We start from the raw sequence: 20,922 nt of genomic DNA, 5'->3' as shown, positions 1-20,922 counted from the left end.
TGACGAATTGGCAAAGGCTAACAATTGATATAACCTACTATAAGCAGTAAAAGCAAATTGGCAAAGGCTAACAATTGATATAACATACTATAAGCAGTAAAAGAAAAATTAGCGAAAGCTAACATTGTATATAATCTACTATAAGCAGTAAAAGACAAATTGGCAAAGGCTAACAATTGATATATCATTCTATAAGCAGTAAAAGACAAATTGGCAAATGCTAACGATGGATACAACCATATAAGCAGTAAAAGCAAATTGGCAACGGCTAACAATTCATATAGCCTATTATAAGCAGTAAAAGAAAAATTGGCAAAGGGTAACAATCGATATAACCTACTATAAGCAGTAAAAGCACATTGGCAAAGGCTAACGATTGATATAACCTACTATAAGTAGTGAAAGAGAATTGGCAAATGCTAACAATTGATATAACCTACTATACGCAGTAAAAGCAAATTGGCTATAAGCAGTAAATAAAAATTGGGAAAGGCTAACAATTGATATAACCTTCTGTAAGCAGTAAAAGACAAATTGGCCAAGGCTAACAATTTACATAAACTACTATAAGCAGTAAAAGCAAATTGGCAAAGGCTAACAATTGATATAACCTACTATAAGCAGTAAACGCAAATTGGCAAAGCCTAACAATTGATACAACTACTATAAGCAGTAAAAGCAAATTGGCAACGGCTAACAATTGATATAACCTACTATAAGCTGGAAAAGCAAATTGGCAAAGGCTAACAATTGATATGACCTACTATAAGCAGTAAAAGACAAATTGGCAAATGCTAACAATTGATATAACCTTCTGTAAGCAGTAAAAGACAAATTGGCAAAGGCTAACAATTTACATAAACTACTATAAGCAGTAAAAGCAAATTGGCAAAGGCTAACAATTGATATAACCTACTATAAGCAGTAAAAGACAAATTGGCAAAGGCTAACAATTGATATAACCTACTATAAGCAGTAAAAGACAAATTAGCAAAGGCTAACAATTGATATAACCTACTATAAGCAGTAAAAGACAATTTATCGAAAGCTAACAATTGATATATCCTACTATAAGCAGGAAAAGCAAATTGGCAAAGGCTAACAATTGATATGACCTACTATAAGCAGTAAAAGACAAATTGGCAAATGCTAACAATGGATACAACCTACTATAAGCAGTAAAAGACAAATTGGCAACGGCTAACAATTGATATAACCTATTATAAGCAGTAAAAGAAAAATTGGCAAAGGCTACCAATTGATATAACCTTCTATAAGCAGTAAAAGCAAATTGGCAAAGGCTAACAATTGATATAACCTACTATAAGCAGTAAAAGACAAATTAGCAAAGGCTAACATTGGATATAACCTACTATAAGCAGTGAAAGACAAATTGGCAAAGGCTAACAATGGATATAACCTGCTATGAGCAGGAAAAGCAAATTGGCAAAGGCTTACGATGGATATAACCTACTATAAGCAGTAAAAGACAAATTAGCAAAGGCTAACAACTGATATAAACTACTATATGCAGTAAAAGCAATTGGCAAAGGCTAACAATTGATATAACCTACTATAAGCAGTAAAAGACAAATTAGCAAAGGCTAACATTGGATATAATCTACTATAAGCAGTAAAAGACAAATTGGCAAAGGCTAACAATTGATATAACCTACTATAAGCAGTAAAAGACAAATTGGCAAATGCTAACAATATATTCAACCTACTATAAGCAGTAAAAGACACACTGTCAAAGGCTAACAATGGATATAACCTATTATAAGCAGTAAAAGAAAAATTGGGAAAGGCTAACAATTGATATAACCTTCTGTAAGCAGTAAAAGACAAATTGGCAAAGGCTAACTATTGATATAACCTTCTGTAAGCGGTAAAAGACAAATTGGCAAAGGCTAACAATTGATATAACCTACTATAAGCAGTAAAAGAAAAATTGGCAACGGCTAACAATTGATATAACCTACTATAAGCAGTAAAAGCAAATTGGCCAAGGCTAACAATTGATATAACCTACTATATGCAGTAAAAGAATAATTGGCAAAAGTAACAATTGATATAACCTTCTGTAAGCAGTAAAAGACAAATTGGCAAAGGCTAACTATTGATACAACCTACTATAAAAGTAAAAAGCAAATTGGCAAAGGCTAACAATGGATATAACCTTCTATAAACAGTAAAAGACAAATTGGCAAATGCTAACAATGGATACAACCTACTATAAGCAGTAAAAGCAAATTGACAACGGCTAACATTTGATATAACCTACTATAAGCAGTAAAAGACAAATTGGCAAAGGCTAACAATGGATATAAGCTACTATAAGCAGTAAAAGACAAATTGGCAAAGGCTAACAATTGATATAACCTACTATAAGCAGTAAAAGCAAATTGGCAAAGGTTAACAATTGATATAACCTACTATAAGCAGTAAAAGACAAATTGGCAAAGGCTAACAATTGATATAACCTTCTGTAAGCAGTTAAAGACAAATTGGCAAAGGCTAACTATTGATATAACCTACTATAAGCAGTAAAAGCAAATTGGCAAAGGCTAACAATGGATATAACCTACTATAAGCAGTAAAAGCAAATTGGCAACGGCTAACAATTGATATAACCTACTATAAGCAGTAAAAGACAAATTGGCAAAGGCTAACAATGGATATAACCTACTATAAGCAGTAAAAGCAAATTGGCAAAGGTTAACAATTGATATAACCTTCTATAACCAGTAAAAGACAAATTGGAAAAGGCTAACAATTGATATAACCTACTATAAGCAGTAAAAGAAAAATTGGCAAAGGCTACCAATTGATATAACCTACTATAAGCAGTAAAAGACAAATTGGCAAAGGCTAACGATGGATACAACCTACTATAAGCAGTAAAAGCAAATTGGCAACGGCTAACAATTGATATAACCTACCATAAGCAGTAAAAGAAAATTGGCAAATGCTAATAATTGATATAACATACTATAAGCAGTAAAAGCAAATTGGCAAAGGCTAACAATTAAATAACCTACTATAAGCAGTAAAAAACAAATTGGCAAAGGGTAACAATGGATATAACCTACTATAAGCAGTAAAAGCAAATTGGCAAAGGCTAACGATTTATGTAACCTACTATTTGCAGTAAAAAACAAATTTGCAAAGGCTAATAATGGATATAACCTACTATAAGCAGTAAAAGCAAATTGGCAAATTCTAACAATTGATATAACCTAATATTAGCAGTAAAAGACAAATTGGCAAAGGCTAACAATTGATATAACCTTCTATAAGCAGTAAAAGACAAATTGGCAAATGCTAACAATTGATATAACCTACTATAAGCAGTAATAGACAAATTGGCAAAGGCTAACAATTGATATAACCTACTATAAGCAGTAAAAGATAAATTAGCAAAGGCTAACAATTGATATATAAGCAGAAAAAAACAAATTGCCAAAGGCTAACAATTGATATAACCAACTATAAGAAGTAAAAGAAAAATTGGCTTATGCTAACAATTGATATAACCTATTATAAGCAGTAAAAGACAAATTGGAAAAGGTACACAATTGATATAACCTATTGTAAGCAGTAAAAGACAAATTGACAAAGGTTAACAATTGATATAACCTACTATAAGCAGTATAATAAAATTGGCAAAGGCTAACAATTGATATAACCTACTATAAGCAGTAAAAGCAAATTGGCAAAGGCTAACATCTTATATAACCTACCATAAGCAGGAAAAGAAAATTGGCAAAGGTTAACAATTTATATAAGCTGCTATAAGCAGTAAAAGACAAATTGGCAAAGGCTAACAATGTATATAACCAACTATAAGGAGTAAAAGACAACAACAATCGATATAACCTACTATAAGCAGTATAAGTATATTGGCAAAGGCTAACGATCGATATAACCTACTATAAGCAGTGAAAGCAAATTGGCAAAGGCTAACGATCGATATAACCTACTATAAGCAGTGAAAGCAAATTGGCAAAGGCTAACGATCGATATAACCTAGTATAAGCAGTAAAAGAGCATTGCCAAAGGCTAACGATGGATATAACCTACTGAGCCTCACACACACAAAAAAAGGATTATAATTTCAAAAAGTATCTCCACTCCCGTTGCACCTACTCTCCTGCCTGATCCGGAATCATCCCGCACTGAGAAATGAAGCTTGTTTTGTAGTTTCCAGCTTCACGTGCGCACTAGATTATGCGAGAACGTACATAAGAAAATGCTGGCTGCCATCTTAGTTTCTCCTTTTCTCGGCCTGAACTCACTCGGTAAGACTTGTTTTTTCTTAGCTTCTAACCACATGCTTCCCTGATCTCAAGATCATATTTCGTAGTCTCTCATTCACTGTGGCGGTCGCCTCTCTCTACTTGACCTCTGAGGTGTCTCGTCCTCCTCCTGTTGCTGCACATTCCCCTCCATTGCTTTGCCTTCCACTGGTCTGATGTTGAGAATATGCCTCGATACTCCTTCCACCACAATGTTGTTTCTAGTGTTGCTCCCCCTCACGCAACCTGTACTCCATTGTGTGGTGCAGCGCACCCCTGGTGGCTTCACCCATACCTCATCCCCAAGTTTAATGGTCCCTGTGGCCTCTGCCTCTCAGCTTGCCAGCTCAACCCTGGTATGTCTCCAGGAATATGCGAGCATTGACAGTTGCGGAACCGTCTCTAGCACTTGTCCCAATCTAGGCGACATATTATACCAGTAGACGTCTTGCTCAGGTGAGGTGCCTCCTCTTTCCGCAACTGCCTTTATGGTGCGGTGGTTTCTCTCCACGATCCCGTTGCCACTGTTACGGAACTACTTTTTGAATTAAATTGTATTCGTTCATGGATACAACATCTTCATTATAAGAACCAGCGTTATTATTTTCATTATGAAATCTCAACACTAATGTACAACATACTGTACATGCAATAACCCTTATCCCTGAGTGGCTTCCGGGCCCTGATAAGTGGTGACCTCCTTGTAAAAAAATAAAAGGATTTAAATTGAGAAAAAAAAGAAAAAGGCACGTGCCTGACTTGCTTTCAATTTGTGAGTACGTTCCTGAAATTTATTGCTTATGATAGAGGGATTAGGAACTACTTTTTGAATTATATTATATTCGTTCATGGATACAACGTCTTCATTATAAGAACCAGCGTTATTTTTTTCATTGTTACCTTGGCGTTCTTTGTTTTTGAATTTAATGCCCGCAAATGGAAAAATTTGCAACTAATTTTATTGTAAATAAAATCTCTTCTTCGTTTTGAAACAAGACTCTTATATTATTCTTTACCCCCCCCTTTTATTTCATGCTTTTATTTTTTTTCAGGCTAGTTACTTTCATGGCTAATTTATCTGAAAGAGGATAAATTTCCGACATTTTGCAAATTTTTGTCCTTTTATGTAAAAGTAGTTTGGAAAATTTCTGCTTTTATTTGAAAGCATTTTGCAAATTTTTTCCCTTATTAAATACATTTAGCAAATTTTTCGTTCCCTTATTTGGGACACTTTGAAAATTAAGTGTACCCTTTTCCAATCGAGATACATTTTAATTCTTTTTCTTTCAAGTTAGGGTTAAATTTAACCTCTTGAAATCTTTTTTACATTCGCTGCCTGACACTATAAACTTGTCTCTTAGATTCGTTAGACTACTGTGAATTTCTTCCGTTATTTAAAGGCATTTTCCAAATTTTTGCCCCTTTATTTAAAAGTAGCTTGGAATGTTTTTCCCCTTTATTTAAGAGCATTTTGCAAATTTGTTTTCCTTTATTTAGAAGCATTTTGTAAGTTTACTGCTTTTATTTGAGGGCATTTTGTAAGTTTTCTTCTGTTATTTAAAGGCATTTAGGAAATTCATATCCCTTATTTCAGAGTACTTTTCAAATTAAGTATATCCTTCCTATTTCGAAAAACGTGTTTAATTCTCTTTCTGTTTCTTCCTCATTTCCAACGCCTGTATTTAGAAACGGTCTGTATAGATATTTCAACTCCTAAATTCCTTTCCCTTCTTCCTTCCCACATTGTTAACTTGTAACTTAGCGTCCCCCTAGAAGTTTTGACGACTACTATTACCATTGAGTTAAGAAGACTTGTAGGGTGTGTCTCGGACATTCGACATTCGCTTAACAAAAATTCACAAATTTAACATAGTACGTCTGTACAGGGATTGGAATGTTATATTTAGTTTATTCCTGAATTTAGCATTTTTATGTACATCTAATGTCTTTATTTATATCTGTCTAATATATTTTACGTACGCCTAGTGTAGCGTACAATTTTTCATATATATTTTTCTTAATAAAAAGAGATTAAGAAATACGTATATGCTTTCCATTTTCTCCCCTTTAAAATTGAAGTTGTAACTTTCGTAGCCTCTCTTTCGAAATATAATTTACATTTTACTTGCATTAGTTGAAGTTCCACGGGTATTGCGATTTACGTTGGGAGAAACTATAGCATTTTCTGTCCCTAGTCAGCAAATAAGAGATCCTACTAGACTGAGGTAATTTTATTTTTCGTCCTAATCCAACGTGTTCGATATTTTTTGGAAGCTGGATTTTCTCCACTTTAAGAAACGACTTTTATCTAACTATACCCTCATGGGGAGCCTAGTAAATGGAGACACTGTGTCCAAAACCGGTGTTAGTTATATGTTTGTATTTCCTCCCAATATATATCTATATATATATATATATATATATATACAAAAGGAATAAATATATACCCTACTATCTTGATTTATAATGAACATGTACGTTCTCTCACATGTACTGAATGTCTCTGGCTTGTGAATTAACCGGACGATATTATTACAAATATTGTATTATCTGTTAAAGTCTACTTTACCTAAAACTTGTTCAGTTCGCATGTGTGTGATTACTTTCATATTTTGTTGTATAAAAGGATTTCTTATACGTTGAAGATATTTATAATAATTTTCAATAGCGAGTTCATACCCATTTGCTTACCGAACTGTGTTATACTAAGAGTTTGTGAAAAAACAAGTTCCTTTTTCTTTGCCTTAGCCCATATTTGCATTTGGTTATTTGGATTCCTTCGAAGATACACATGTGACATTAGTGGCATGTACGTAGTTGTATATTTAAACTCTCTTCCCACTTTTTTCCTAGGTTGTATTTCAGTGAAGATATTGCTATAAAGAGTGTTAAACGTTATTCTTATTTCCAGTCAATTAACTTCCATATAGAAGTTTGAATTTTAAATCCACTTAATTTTAATTTTGAATCATAGTGACCATTTTATTTGTAACTAGGGATTGTATCCCTTGAGCTTTTCACTGCTCAATATGCTGTATTGGTCTTGTTTTGTTTGTGCTATGAGGAAGGAATTTTATGCATATACCTTTGTAACTTTTGTGTGTGCATTTTTTTGTGTATAATATTTGAACGCCTATTTTTTGTATTTGTTTGGATTTAGTCCATATTTTTGAAAAAAACAAACGCTGCACGAAAGTTTTATTTAGGGAAGATTATCATTGTTGCAGTTGCAGAGGAAATTACCTATGCCTTATTTTATAACAATGTTGATGAATGGTTATCATTAGTAGATAAATAAAATATAACTGAATTGTTAGGTGATCGTTCCTTGTGTGAGAACGTGGACTGTTCACTTGTAGAAGCGGATGCTGTTAATGTTGTAGTGTTCTTGTCCTAGGTTCGATTCATTCTCTCAAGGTTGGCAGATGGTGTGGAGTGTGATTCCTTGTGTAACCCTGTGATATTCGAAGCCCCTAAGGAGATGCTTGGCGAGTTACCAACTACTAAGCCCAAATATCCAGACTCTGAAGACGATTTGCTAAGTGCTGGCTAGTTTTTCTGGCGGGCAGTTTGCCAGTGATATTTTAAAGAAAAATGTAATGGGAGTGAGCTTCCTAAGTATCATGAATGATACCACTCGTGTCCACGACTTGTTAAGCGTGGGCATGAATCTCTTGAATATTGAGAAATTCATGGAACGATTTCCATGAAATGTTGGGATTGTTTTACCCTTTAACAATGTGATTTTTAAAACTCGCATATGTAGTTATTTCCTGCAACTTTGTCAGAATAATGAGGAGCTTAGTCATGACGGTTAAATATTACTCAGGTCATGTAGTTCTGACAATAGCCAGTGGTTGAAGGACAGGAGTCAATCCTGTGTGAAAGTGCAAGTTTTGTGCACTTCTTTAAGTGCTAATGTTAGCACTGGGAGAGAAATTCTCTATCAAGAGTATAGGGCAGGAAGTACTATATCCACCTGTCAATATGTAAAAACCAAGAGGAGAATGGTTTTGGAAGAGTTAAGTGAACTCAAGTTGGACTGGGGCATCCAGATTCATATTGAGTGTAACTCGATAAAGAATCCCATGATGGATCCTGTTGAATTTGCTGACTACATGGTGTTGTTCAGCTTCTCCGAGTTCCTACGAAAGTGTAGGATATGTTGTGCAGAGATCACTTGCAGAACCTTCATTCTATGAAGTTGCTCCTTTAAGTAGAACGTTTCCAGTTTTGGAGTCACATGCAGGTGTTATCGTGTTTGAATATTTTTTTAAGAGCTTCCTGCAGTATTGCAAGAACTATCGAAGTCAAGATCGATTTGTCCTGGGGTGTTTCTGAGGCGCTCAGGACCATCTTATACTTAGTTAGAAGTGAGTTTTCTGATGCTGAGATGTTTTACAACTCCAGCTACCTAGGTGTTTCTGACACCTATACTCAACTTTGTTTGTTTGGCTATATGTATATATATGTATATAGCTATGCAAACGTTTAAAACTTTAATTGCCTTGCATAATTTGTGTAGAATTTGTGTTTCAGTTTTATTTCATTCCACCAAGTTGAAGAACTTATCAAAGCATAGGGTTGATTGGATTCGTCCCTCTTGTAGCACCGGTATTGATCTCACTGGACTCTTGTGGTTACGAGGGAGCTGAGATATGTTGGTGTTCACCAGAGATAATATAAGGATGAGGAGGTTGGATGGTAGGTGAACTTCTCAAGTCTTTATACTCTTTTATATGCAAATAGTTAATTATCTGGCGAAATGTTCTTCATTCAAACTTCCGTTGCAACCTTGCATCTGATCATAAGTTTAAAATTTGAATCTGGTTAGGTACTCCTCTGTTCAAACCTAAAATATGAAGGTTTTCATGTGAATTTTTATAGAATAAGCCTATTTGAATTTTTCTGCTTTTTTGTTCTGATATGTGTTTCCTGGAGTTCTTCTGACCATACATTGTGTGGTATATGTATATATATAAAGAAAAATGTCTATTATAATATTTACAGGTGTCACCCAACCGTAGGCTGACTGCCATTTCCTGTTGGGGGAGAATGTTGGAATTTTTTTTTACCAATAATAGTGCCCCCCCTTCCGTTTACTTTTATTATATTTTTATTCTGGTTCTTATATTTGATTTTCTGTATTTCGTATCTTATAATTCTTAGTTTCGTATATTTTGGGTTTGTACGAAACTCCCTTTAATTTGAAGAAAAGGGAAATGGTAGCTCCTTGTTGACGTCACGAGCCCAGCACGAAATTCAGCCACTTTTGAAATTTGAAATTTAATGCCCGCAAATGGAAAAATTTGCAACTAATTTTATTGTAAATAAAATCTCTTCTTCGTTTTGAAACAAGACCTTCATATTTTATTCTTTACTCCCCCCCTTTTTATTTCATGCTTTTATTTATTTTCAGGCTAGTTACTTTCGCGTCGAATTTATCTGAAAGAGGATAAATTTCCGACATTATCAAAGTTATGGTTTTCAGTAGTAAATAAAAATGCAAGAATTTATTTTTGCTCTTTTGATATAAATAAAGCATCGTAATTTGTAACAATAAAAATAAAATAAAAATAACATTTTTACAGGAACATTACGAAAAAAGCCCCTAAAGTCCATATTAATGAATTTGATATAACTCGAAGAAACATGAATTTCTCAAATTACCGATATTACCATTGAATTAAGCATTGTTTATTTAATATTTTCACATACAAAAAATTATAATGGCAAAAATATTTCTACTTTTTTTTAAAATTACAGATTTTGCATATTTTTTATATGCAAGATTTTAATAATTTCCTTGCTTGCAAGAATAGGAAACTTTTGGCGTAACATAATTTTTATATAATCTTGAACAATATTTAAAAAAAAATTAATTTAAAAACAGGAATATAAAAAATAATTAAATGAAAAATGATAAAAATTGATACAAACGTTCAAAATAGGAATGTATGGATGCACATCTGGGGGGGGGGGAAAGAAATCTGACACCCCTTCCTCCTTTTACTATCATGACTTCATTTTGAAATAGCATTTCGATTGGCTGAAATTTGGGGCCTCCTTATAATCGTGTTTACAAATCTTCATTTGTTGCATTTTTGGCGAAGGGTAAATTACTTGTATTTTGAGGGCTAATTAAGTTATTTTTGCACAAACAGATATTTTTTTTTATTCAATTCAATATCTTAGGACTTCACTTTACTAATTATCTTTGAAATAGACCCAGAAAAGTAATATTTATCTTTTAAAGGATTTTTACAATGAATTTATTTAATTTCAAAATTTAGCTGAATTGGGTAGCTCGCCGTGAAAACAGTTTTCATAACTTTTTTTTTCCCGTGTACAAATATTTTTTTCCTTTAGGAAATTAACTTTAGTCTCTAATCTTTCAAATACAATCAAAAAGTAGTCGGAAACCCACAAAAAAATTATGATAAATCGGCTTTCAAAACTAGGTCCCCTTATTTTTGCCCACCCATTTTTGCCCGTACCTAAAGACTTAATTATGACTTTTTCTTTAATAATTACTATTAAATAAATATTTATATAAAATGATCAGAAAAAGGCCAAATTTGAAAAAACAAACAGAAACTTTGATTTTAAAAAAAGTCCAAATTCGCGAAATTTGTCCTTAAAAAAGCCAACTTGGCAACCCTGCTCACTCGTGTATGTCCGCCAGTATCTGTTTTGTGATCATATCTACAAGCATTATCTCCTATCTATAGAGAGGGGTAGTGTAGTCTATAATCATTCTCCATGATGTCATCCTACCAGATATTACCATCTCCTTTAGAGATTGGGAAGTGTAACATATTCGTCAAATATACTAGCAAAATTATGCCCCTCCGATCGCATATTTTGCTAGTAAACATAATTTTATGAAGTTTTTTTTTTAATAAATCATTTCTTTGCTTTATTTAAATTACTAGCAGTTCAGCCCAGCTTTGCTCTGACCCTATGTACTGTTCATAACTTGCCCTATGTAATACACTTTATGTAAGATTTCAAATGTTTAGACCAAAATTTGTTATTTCATAGAGATCGCAGAGGTCAATTTTTTTAAACTTTGACCCCAATTTTGACCCCTTAACATTTATTATTTTGGTTTCAACCCATGTCCAAGTTACGTACATCTGAAATTTCAAGTCTTTAGACCCCAAATTAGCGGAGGAATTTGACCTTTTGGCAGCCAAATTTTCGCCCCAAAACTGATTAAAATGCTTGCCGAATGTCTGAATACTCGTTATGTATAAATTAGACTACGCATGACCCATTGGGTTAGTATGTTATATTAGCTATGGAATTAATGTATCAACGTGACACTTGTGACATAAAGAAAATAGTTTTTTGTGGCATAACAGAAACAGTTCTATGAAAGTATATTAAAATGAAAAAGAATATAGATAGATTTCTATGAGGCGTTCTGTTTATAATTGTTTATTTTTGACAAAAAAAAAACAAACTTACAGCCATTGAATTATAAGTGGTTTGCCATACTTATAGGTAAATGTGCACTGAACAGATACCATAGTACTTAAAGTTAAATGCAAATTTTGATATATCTTTTAATTTAAACGCAAAAAAAAAAGCAATTGGGACATTGAAAACGTACACAATATGTTTTATTGTCATGTTAATTATTTATTTGTAACCCAAATTAAAAAAAACATATTTTCGGGGTTATTTATTTATGTTGGTAGTGTAGAAAAAAATGTATGAATATTTTTTAAGAAAGGTGTATTAAAAAATGGAGAATAAATTTTTAAAAATGAAGGCTGTGGATAAATTGCCACTGTAAAATGCTCTTATTGTTGTCAACGGGTTAAAGTAGATTTATTTGTAAGAAATTGCGTTAAAATAACTTAAACGTAATACGGAAATGAACAATGTAAAAAAAATGCAGAAAGTATTAACAATTGTTTATTTGGATAATTTAAACGTGAAAAAAACAAAAACAATTGGGACACTGAAAATGTACACAATAAAACAATACATTTTATTGTCGCGTTGATTATTTATTTATGTATGTATGTGCAACCGGAAGTCGTAAACCGGATGTTGGGTCAGAACACCCATTACAAGGTCATTTGAGTTTTATAATTATATAGATTTCAAATGTTTAGACCCAAAATTGGCTGAGTAGTTTGTTAGACACCGCAAAGGTCAAATCTTTTAAACTTTTAAACCGATTAAAAAGCTTGCCCTATCTCTGAATACCCTTTATGTAAAATTTCAAATGTTTAGATCAGAAATTGGCTGTGTCATTTGGTAGAGATTGCAGAGGTCAAATTTTTAAAACTTTGACCCCTATTATGACCCCATAACATTTATTTTTGGGGGCTCAAATCAAATTATAAAGTTTGATCCATGTTCAAATAACACACATTTAAAATTTCAAGTGTTTAGACCCAAAATTAGTGGAAGAGTTTGATAGAGTTCTCAAAGGTGAAATCGTTGAACTTTGACCCATTGACAATCAAATTTCTGGCCAAAAATCGATTAAAAACATTTTCCCAAATCTCAGTACTCCTTATATCAAATCTCGAGTCTGTAGACCGAAAATTGACAGAGTAGTTTGGTAGGGAAATGTACACAGACACACACACACACACACACATTTTCACTTTTATAGATATACTAGCATTTCAGTCCGGCGTTGCCCGGATGTTTGGATGTGTATGTGTGAGCAAAAAAAAAACAAAAAGTGGTAGTAGGGAGGCAGCCTTGAACCCGTACCGCGAAGGAGGAAAAGAACAACAAAAAAAAGCTGACGTCTTTGCTGTTACGACCACTGCCAAACGGGAAGTGACGTAGGTTTAAATTAAGGCTAGACAACCGAAAGGAGAGGATGACTTTCAAAAATATCGGCGAAAACGACCCCCCCCCTGTAGAAGAGTGCCCAGTTGAAGGTGAAGATATTAATGTTTTTAGCCAATTTTTCGATATTTGTCATCTGAAAGGTTGAACTTCAAAACGATACTGATCTTGTAAAAATCCGTCGCCTCCGTCGAAAGTTTTAGGCAGACATGCATACATACATTTATATATTGGTAACTAAAAATTTTCGATCCAAACCAATTAAAAAGCTTGCCCTATCTCTGAATACTCTTTATGTAAAATTTCAAATGTTTAGACCAGAAATTGTCTTTAGTAATTTGGTAGAGACCGCAGAGGTCAAATCTTTTTTAACTTTCACCCCTACTATGACCCATTAACATTTATTGTTTTGGGCTCAAATCAAATTATTAAGTTAGATCCATGTCCAAGACACCTATATCTAAAATTTCAAGTGTTTAGACCCAAAATTGTCGGAGAAGTTTGGTAGAGTTCTCAAAGGTCAAATCGTTAAACTTTGACCCTTTAATAGCCAAATTTCTGTCCGAAAACGGATTACAAAGATTTTCCCAAATCTCAGTACCCTGTATATCAAATTTCGAGTCTGTAGACTGAAAATTGACAGAGTTATTGCGTAGGAAAAATGTACACAGATACATTCACTTTTATAGATATACTAGCATTTCAGCCTGGTGTTGCTCAGGTGTTTGGATGTGTATGTTGAGCAAAAAAAAAAATAAAATAAAGGTCAATGGGGGCGGGTGTATTGTTGCGGCTCCACCGCCCCTCCACCGCCTCCCCCAAATGTAAACACGGAATTTCTGTGAAATGTTAAACAGTATTCTACTCGGTAAATGTCGGCGCGTTACTTATGCAAAAACGGTTAATTAAACTGCAGAAGCACCTGTTAAACTACACAAGTTCTATAACTTAATACCCCCCCAAAAAAAACGAAAAACATAAAATATGCTTTTGTAAACCTCTCGTGTAAACTTTTTTTTTTTTTTTAGATCAATTAAAAGGAGTTAATACCATGCAAGCTGTAAATTTGCGACGGATTTGATCATTAGATTTGTGGCCAGCACCATCGAAAAAACAAAAAAAAAACAAATTAGTGGTCGATGTTCTGTTGTAGCGAAAGGTAACATTTACATTATATTTGGCCTTCGGGACAAGATCAAAGTGTAGCATCTGTTCCGGCAGATACTGCAAGCAAAGACCAGATGTGGGGGCAACCCCACATGCCTGACCTTTAACCAGCTCCCATTTCCCACCTCTCGGGAACTGTTCCCCTTTTTCCCTTCTCCTTCCCTTCACTCCTCACATTAAAAATCGGCCTTGTGCCTAATTTGCTCGGTGGGGGAGCAAATAAATACCATCTGTTCTTCAGATGCTGCACTTCTGTTTCTTGTTCTCTTTCGGTGGAGGAGAAATCCTTCACGACTGAGACAATTTTTATTTTTGTACCTTTTCTCCACGTTAAAAAACGACCCTGGTGTCTAACTCTGTCCCGTGGGGAGGCATAGTAAATAGGTACATTATATTTTAATAAATATTACTCTAAATACTGCTTTTATTTGTGGTCTTGTCTTTACGTTCTTTCCTTTTGCTCAAGAATTCTTGGAATTTGCCCCTTCCCCACCGCTAATAAACCTTTTTTTTTTTTTTTTTTTTTTTTTTTTTGCGCCAACGCCGGTGGTGGGGAAGAGGGGATTCCAGTTACATGTGGCATATTTAGCCTTTTTTTTTTTTTGGCGTTTTTTCGTTATTGGAAAACAAGATGGCCGCCATTAATAATGATAGCGATTACGTTGGATACTGAATGTCTTCAAATACGGATTACTGCGTATTTGCGCAAAAAATAAATGCGATATTCGTCCTCAGCGTATCCGAAAACTGGAAAAGTCGACAAATTAAAGGTGAATGCCAAGTGGTCGGTAAAAATTACCTTATTTTTTTTTTTTTATATAAAACACATTATTAGACCCAAACCGGAAAAAATGTCATGTTTATTTTTTTTCATCATTTTTTTTTATTAGACTAAATGTACGACAATCAAAGCCGCCGTATTGCTTTTAAAATTTGGCCTTTCTATGGTTTGACAGATTGGCTTAATTTGGCCTTTTTTTACTCACTTTCATTACAAAAAATATGGCAGCCAAAAAACATAGTTCATGAAAGAAAGTAAAAAAGGCCAAATTTGGCATTAAAAAGGCTAATCTGTCAAACCTTATATAAAGGCCAAATTTTAAAGGCCTTGATTGTCGTACATTTAGTTTAATAAAAATGTTGAAACAAAATAATAAAAATGAATTTTTTTCGGGTTTTATCTCAGCCTTTGGGTCTAATAATGTATTTTATATAAAAATAAATAGTTTTTATAATTTTTTGTCCGCCAAATAATTTACGCCGCTAAACTATACATTTGCCGATTAATTTTTTTTTGTTTAATAATTTATTATTCTGCAAGAACAGAATCTACAGATAAAATGTTAATTTACTTGAAAGAAAAAAAGATAGATTAAAAAAATAAAGAACCTTGACATTTTTGGAAAAATAGAATTCACATTGCGGATGAATATGTCTGAGGCGTTTTACGAACATGCATGTGTGTCGACTTCCGGTATGCCTATTTCAAATTCCTTCCTCTCAGAAAATGTAGTACCGAAAAATGCAAAACGAAACGAGTGCGAAACAGAGCTTTTTATTCATAAGCAAGAGTCGTTTATCGAGATAATGTTTTTTTTCAGATGTTAAACTGAGAGCCGAACTTGAACGACGATGACAGTGGTGCCCCCTCCCTCCACCTCAGTCAGCATCCGTCCGCAGCTCTTTTCATCTATAGTGTCGAACCAACTGGAGGAACACGACTGTAGCTTTTATGTAGATCCTTAACTTGTGCTGTTGCTGTGTTCTCAGCCGATGATTTATAATTTCTGATCAGAGGGTAAGACCTTTTTTCTTTTTATAAAATATCTTCTTTTGTTCATGATAATGATGATTGATGAAGAAAGAGGTGATCTTGATCTTCATCACCGTATTTATGTTTACATCGTTTTAATTTCCAATGTTTTTTTTTTCTTTCTTTAATGGTTGTCATTGATGTGTACAAATCCTAAAATACATTTTATTTATTTATCGATTTTTTTTTTTTTTATTAAAAAAATTCAACTAATGTGCGTGGAAAACGAATCTATTAATATTTTGAATGTTACTTAGACTCATTTGTCACAAAAGATGCAAAAAAAAAAAAAAAAAAAAAAGAAACAAAACAAATCTTCGTATTTTATTTTTAAATAATTTCCGAAAGTTTATTTTTTAATTTGGTTGTGATGGAATAACCGGAATTTCAATACAAGTTTGCCTTTTTTTTTTTTTTTTTTTTTTTTTTTTTTTTCGGTCTTTTGTTTAATTTACAATTTTTTTTTCTATGGACAAATACGGATAATAATAATAAAGCAATGCCTTATCCCCCGCTCCTAAATCTATTGTAATAATCCTCATTCGATGTTTCTTTTTTCTCTTTTGTTGATTTATTTATCCAAAGAATTATTGGCGCTTCTACAGAATTGGGACGAGATTTTCGGAAACCGTAAAACTGAATTTAATATGAAAACAATGGTATCTACGCATTCCTCGTATTTTTAAGATGATTATATCCCAAAATTACGAAAATTGATGAGGTAGAAACTAAATTATTAAAGAAAATAAAAAATAGAATTTGATGAAAACGATCATAAAACACGGGAGTTTAATACAAACGGAAAATTACCTCCCGGTAAATATGAAGAATCGGGAGTAAATTGTTACCTTACGCTACAACAGAACACCGACCACTCTACTCTAATTTGTTTTTTAGGGGTATTCGAGGTCGCTGACAGCGAATCTGATAATCAAACCCGCCGCAAATTTACCGTTTGCATGGTATGAAACCCTAGACTTTGGGACTATTTTGTGCCATTTCACCGCCTTCCGTAGTGTTTTTCTTACATGATACGTTCACGGGCGTAGTGGGCCAGTGGGGTGTCTTATCACATCGCGTAGGAATCTTGACATGCTGGAATCTTTAAGCAGTCATTTCAAATAAAGTTGAAAAAAAAGAAAAAAAAAAGTATTTTATTTATTTATTTTTTTTGTGTGTGTGTCTTACGTAGTTTTAATTTAGCTAAAAAGTTTTCACGAGCGGTTTGGTTTACAAAATCATGACCAAACATTTTTGTTTTTCGTTCTATTTTGGGGGTGGGGATATTCAATTATAGGACTTGTGTAGTTAAACAGGTGCTTCCGTAGTTTAATTAACCAACACCACCGCCCCCGCCCCAATGTAAACAGAATTTTTGGTAAATGTCGACGCGTTACTTACAGAAAAATGGTTAATTAAACTGCAGAAGCACCTGTTAATGGAATACACCCTCTCCCAAAAGAACGAAAAACAAAAATGTGTTTGGTGCTTATGTTTTTGCAAAACGCTCATGAAAACTTTATTTTTTGATCAATTAAAAAAGCATTAAAAATTACGTAAGATAAAAAAAAAAAAAGATGAACCACATTTTTTTTTTTTTTTAAACTTTCTTATTTGAAAGATTCCTTCGCAATATGATCGCACGCGAACGTATCATGTAAGAAAAACGCTACCGAAGGTGGGGAAATGACACAAAATAGTTCCAAGGTCTAGGGGTTCATACCATGCAAACGGGAAATTTGCGGCGGGTTTGATTATCAGATTCGTTGTCAGCGACCTCGAATACTCCTAAAAACCAAATTAGAGTGTTCTGTTGTAGCTAAAGGTAACATTACTGAATTGGGTGTTGTATTACTGTACACATGGATTCGAAAAAAGTTGTCAAAAAACAAATATATAACAAATAAAGGCAAGATGAGTTACTTTTCTACCTAACTGGATAATTTTCTAGTGTTTTCATTTAATGTAACATGTTTATTCAGCTCGAAAAACGTAGTGTTTACCGATGTATTGGAAAATTTCAAATGGAGTCCGACTCTGTCTTTAACACAGGAAAATTAGTTAAAAATGAAAAAAATATGCAAAATACTGTTAAAACCCCACTGAATATATGTCAGCTTATGTCACGGTAACATATATTGAGCAAGTTTCTAACAGTATTTTGTCTAGTTTTTTATTTTTAACTCATTTTCCCAAACTTACCGTGTCAAAGAGAGAGTCGGACGCCATTTTGAATTTTCCAATACATCGACAAACATTATGTTTTTCGAGCTGAATAAACATATTGCATTAAATAAAAACACTAAAAACATATCCAGTTAGGTAGAAAAGTAACTTATCTTGCCATTTATTTGTTCTATATTTGTGTTTGACAGCTTTTTCGAATCTGTGTACAGTAATACAAACCCGAAAAATCTTTCAAAATACCACTTGTACATGGTTTTTGGGAGCACTGAAAACGAAAACAATGTTTGAAATTACGGCAAACGAGTAGTTTCCAAGATCTGAAGAAATGCTAGTTTTAAAATAGCAGGTGTACTTTTCTATAATAATTTAATGTAAAATGAGTCTCGGCTTATCCTAATCTCATTTTCGTTTAATGTTCTTCATGGAAAGGGACAGCCCTTTTTCCTATAACATGTTTTTGTAAACCGCTTGTGAAAACTAATTTTTGATATCAATTAAAAAGCATTAAAAACTATGTGACAAAAAAATGAACTACATTTTTTAAAAACTTTCTTATTTGTAATGTCCGCTAAAGATTCCTCCGCGATGTGACAAGTCACTTTACTATGCTCATGCTCGCATGAACGCCTCATGTAAGAAAACACTACCGCGTAACGTAAACACAGGCGGAAAATAGTCCCACCTCATACTACGCAAATAGTAAATTTGCGACGGAAACGGTTATCACATGAATGGAAATTTCTCCATATTTACCAAAAAGGTAAATATGGAGAAATTTCCGTTCATATTAAACATAGGTAAAAAATTGCCGCCATCTAACACTATTAAATTTTTTTTTGTTTTTTTTAATAATTCAGTAATATTCAGGTAATTTCGATTGCATAATTTGGAAGCTACCATTCTAACTTATTAGAATTGACAAAAAAAATCAGTTCAGACCATTTTTTTTATCTGAAAACTCCATTTATCTGCAAAACCTCGTAATGTAGAAGCACCAAATTATTTATTGATGTGTAGGCGAAGATCGATGATTACAGCCATTTGGATGGGTTGGTATGATACCTTCTGTTGTTGGGTTCGATTTTCAACCACAATTATCAGCAAAAAGTTCATAAATTGAATTATTATTAACAGGTCTTTAGTTCTGATCTTAAAAGGAAGTCTCTGTTGGACATATAATAACTTAGCTAAATCATTAGGCTAAATATAAGTTTCAAGGAAACCAGAATACAAGGCGCCAAATACCTTATATGCAGAGTTCCATAGATGTTTCCTCCATGGCTGTTTTCTGGAACTGAAAAGGAACGCATGCAAAAAAACTCGCCAAAACGAATCACTCTGCAGTAAAATAATCAACCAATTTGATTGGTCTAAAACAAAGATAGTGGGTAAAATTTCTGATGATATTGAAATAGTAATACACACGGACGAAAAAAATGCTTTAGATAATCACAGATTTCAAGGTAGTTCTACTAAAATAGCCATATTATTCAAACCAAAGCACTTCAAGTCTTCAAATTACTACCGTTTTATTCGGAAATGAATATACTTTCAAATGAATTAATACATATGAATGTACATTATATATTTTATGAGTTTTAAGCAAATAAAGTGATAAAAATGTGAACATGGCGTTTTCGGTAAGGTTTTGTAATAACCCTCCTGTTTTCGAAATGATTGTATGAAGAATTTCGTCATGAAATTTAGGAAACAATCAGAAGAGGTGTTAATCTCTCATCTGTCAGGTGTCCGAAATATTTTTGACCATTTCTTTTTTTGTTGTGTTAAAAATAAGACTTTAATATGACGAGTATCGAACATTTTGAAAAAAAATTTCATCGGACATCCACTAGTAAGTAAATCATTTTTTTTACTATCTTTATCAATTAAAAGTATTATTCTATGTTGAGTAGGACCGTGTTAAATAATTTAAAAGGACCTACCTGAAAAAAATGTTTCTATTTCTCGAGTTTGGTCAAATTAATTTAGTATTTTTTTTTTTTTTTTTATTACATTTTCACCCCAAACAAGGCAAATTGCCACTTTGGTGTAGGGGGCTACTATCAGGGGCAACAACTACTGGGGTACTATGTAGGGATTTGGGCAGCAAGATGTCGGTTCACGTTACACTTGAACTTCTGCACGTCAGTACTGTTGGGGAAGCAGGGACCTGGAATGGAATTCCAGAGTCTAGCGGTTCTGGGGAAGAAACTATTGGAGTAAAAAGATCTTTTACATCTGGGGATCTCTACAGTGTGGGGGTGGGATTTAGCAGCCTGTCGGGTTCGTCGAGGGTGCTCACGTCGTGGGGGCACAAGTGATTGCAGTTCGTCAGAGCATTCACCACTAAAATACTTGTAGAAAAGGCAGAGGGATGCAACTTTTCGTCGATGGGACAGAGGCTGAAGCTTAGATGCCAGTTCAGGGCCTATCAGATTTGCGACTCTCTTTTGAACCTTGTCAAGGAGCGAGAGACTAGTAGCACATGCACCAGCCCAGATGTGGCAGCAATACTCCATACATGGGCGAATGGTGGCCTTATAGAGGTACAGGATACTTTCGGGTGTTAGTAGTTTTCTAGCACGGTAGAGAGAGCCCACCTTTCTTGCAGCGGCCCTGGCAATGCCTTCAATG

General features: G+C 33.6%; 1 protein-coding gene across 5 annotated transcripts in view; it reads left to right on the top strand.

Moving 5' to 3' along the window:
- LOC145291323 (transmembrane protein 164-like) overlaps positions 1-20,922 on the top strand; it is a 244,579-nt gene that overhangs the window by 39,952 nt on the left and 183,705 nt on the right. The window contains exons 2-3 of one of the 5 annotated variants that reach the window (XM_080137070.1): positions 14,150-14,280; positions 15,890-16,086. The gene's annotated coding sequence lies outside the window, so the exon portion shown is untranslated. Of the gene's footprint in view, positions 1-14,149; positions 14,281-14,879; positions 15,059-15,780; positions 16,087-20,922 lie in introns of those variants that run through there. The other 4 variants (XM_080137068.1, XM_080137071.1, XM_080137069.1 and 1 more) reach the window with 4 other exon arrangements.

This window comes from Euprymna scolopes, chromosome 12 (assembly GCF_053919585.1).
Source record: "Euprymna scolopes isolate OS-2025 chromosome 12, ASM5391958v1, whole genome shotgun sequence".
NCBI lineage: Eukaryota > Metazoa > Mollusca > Cephalopoda > Sepiida > Sepiolidae > Euprymna > Euprymna scolopes.
This window is presented reverse-complemented; position numbering and strand designations above follow the sequence as displayed.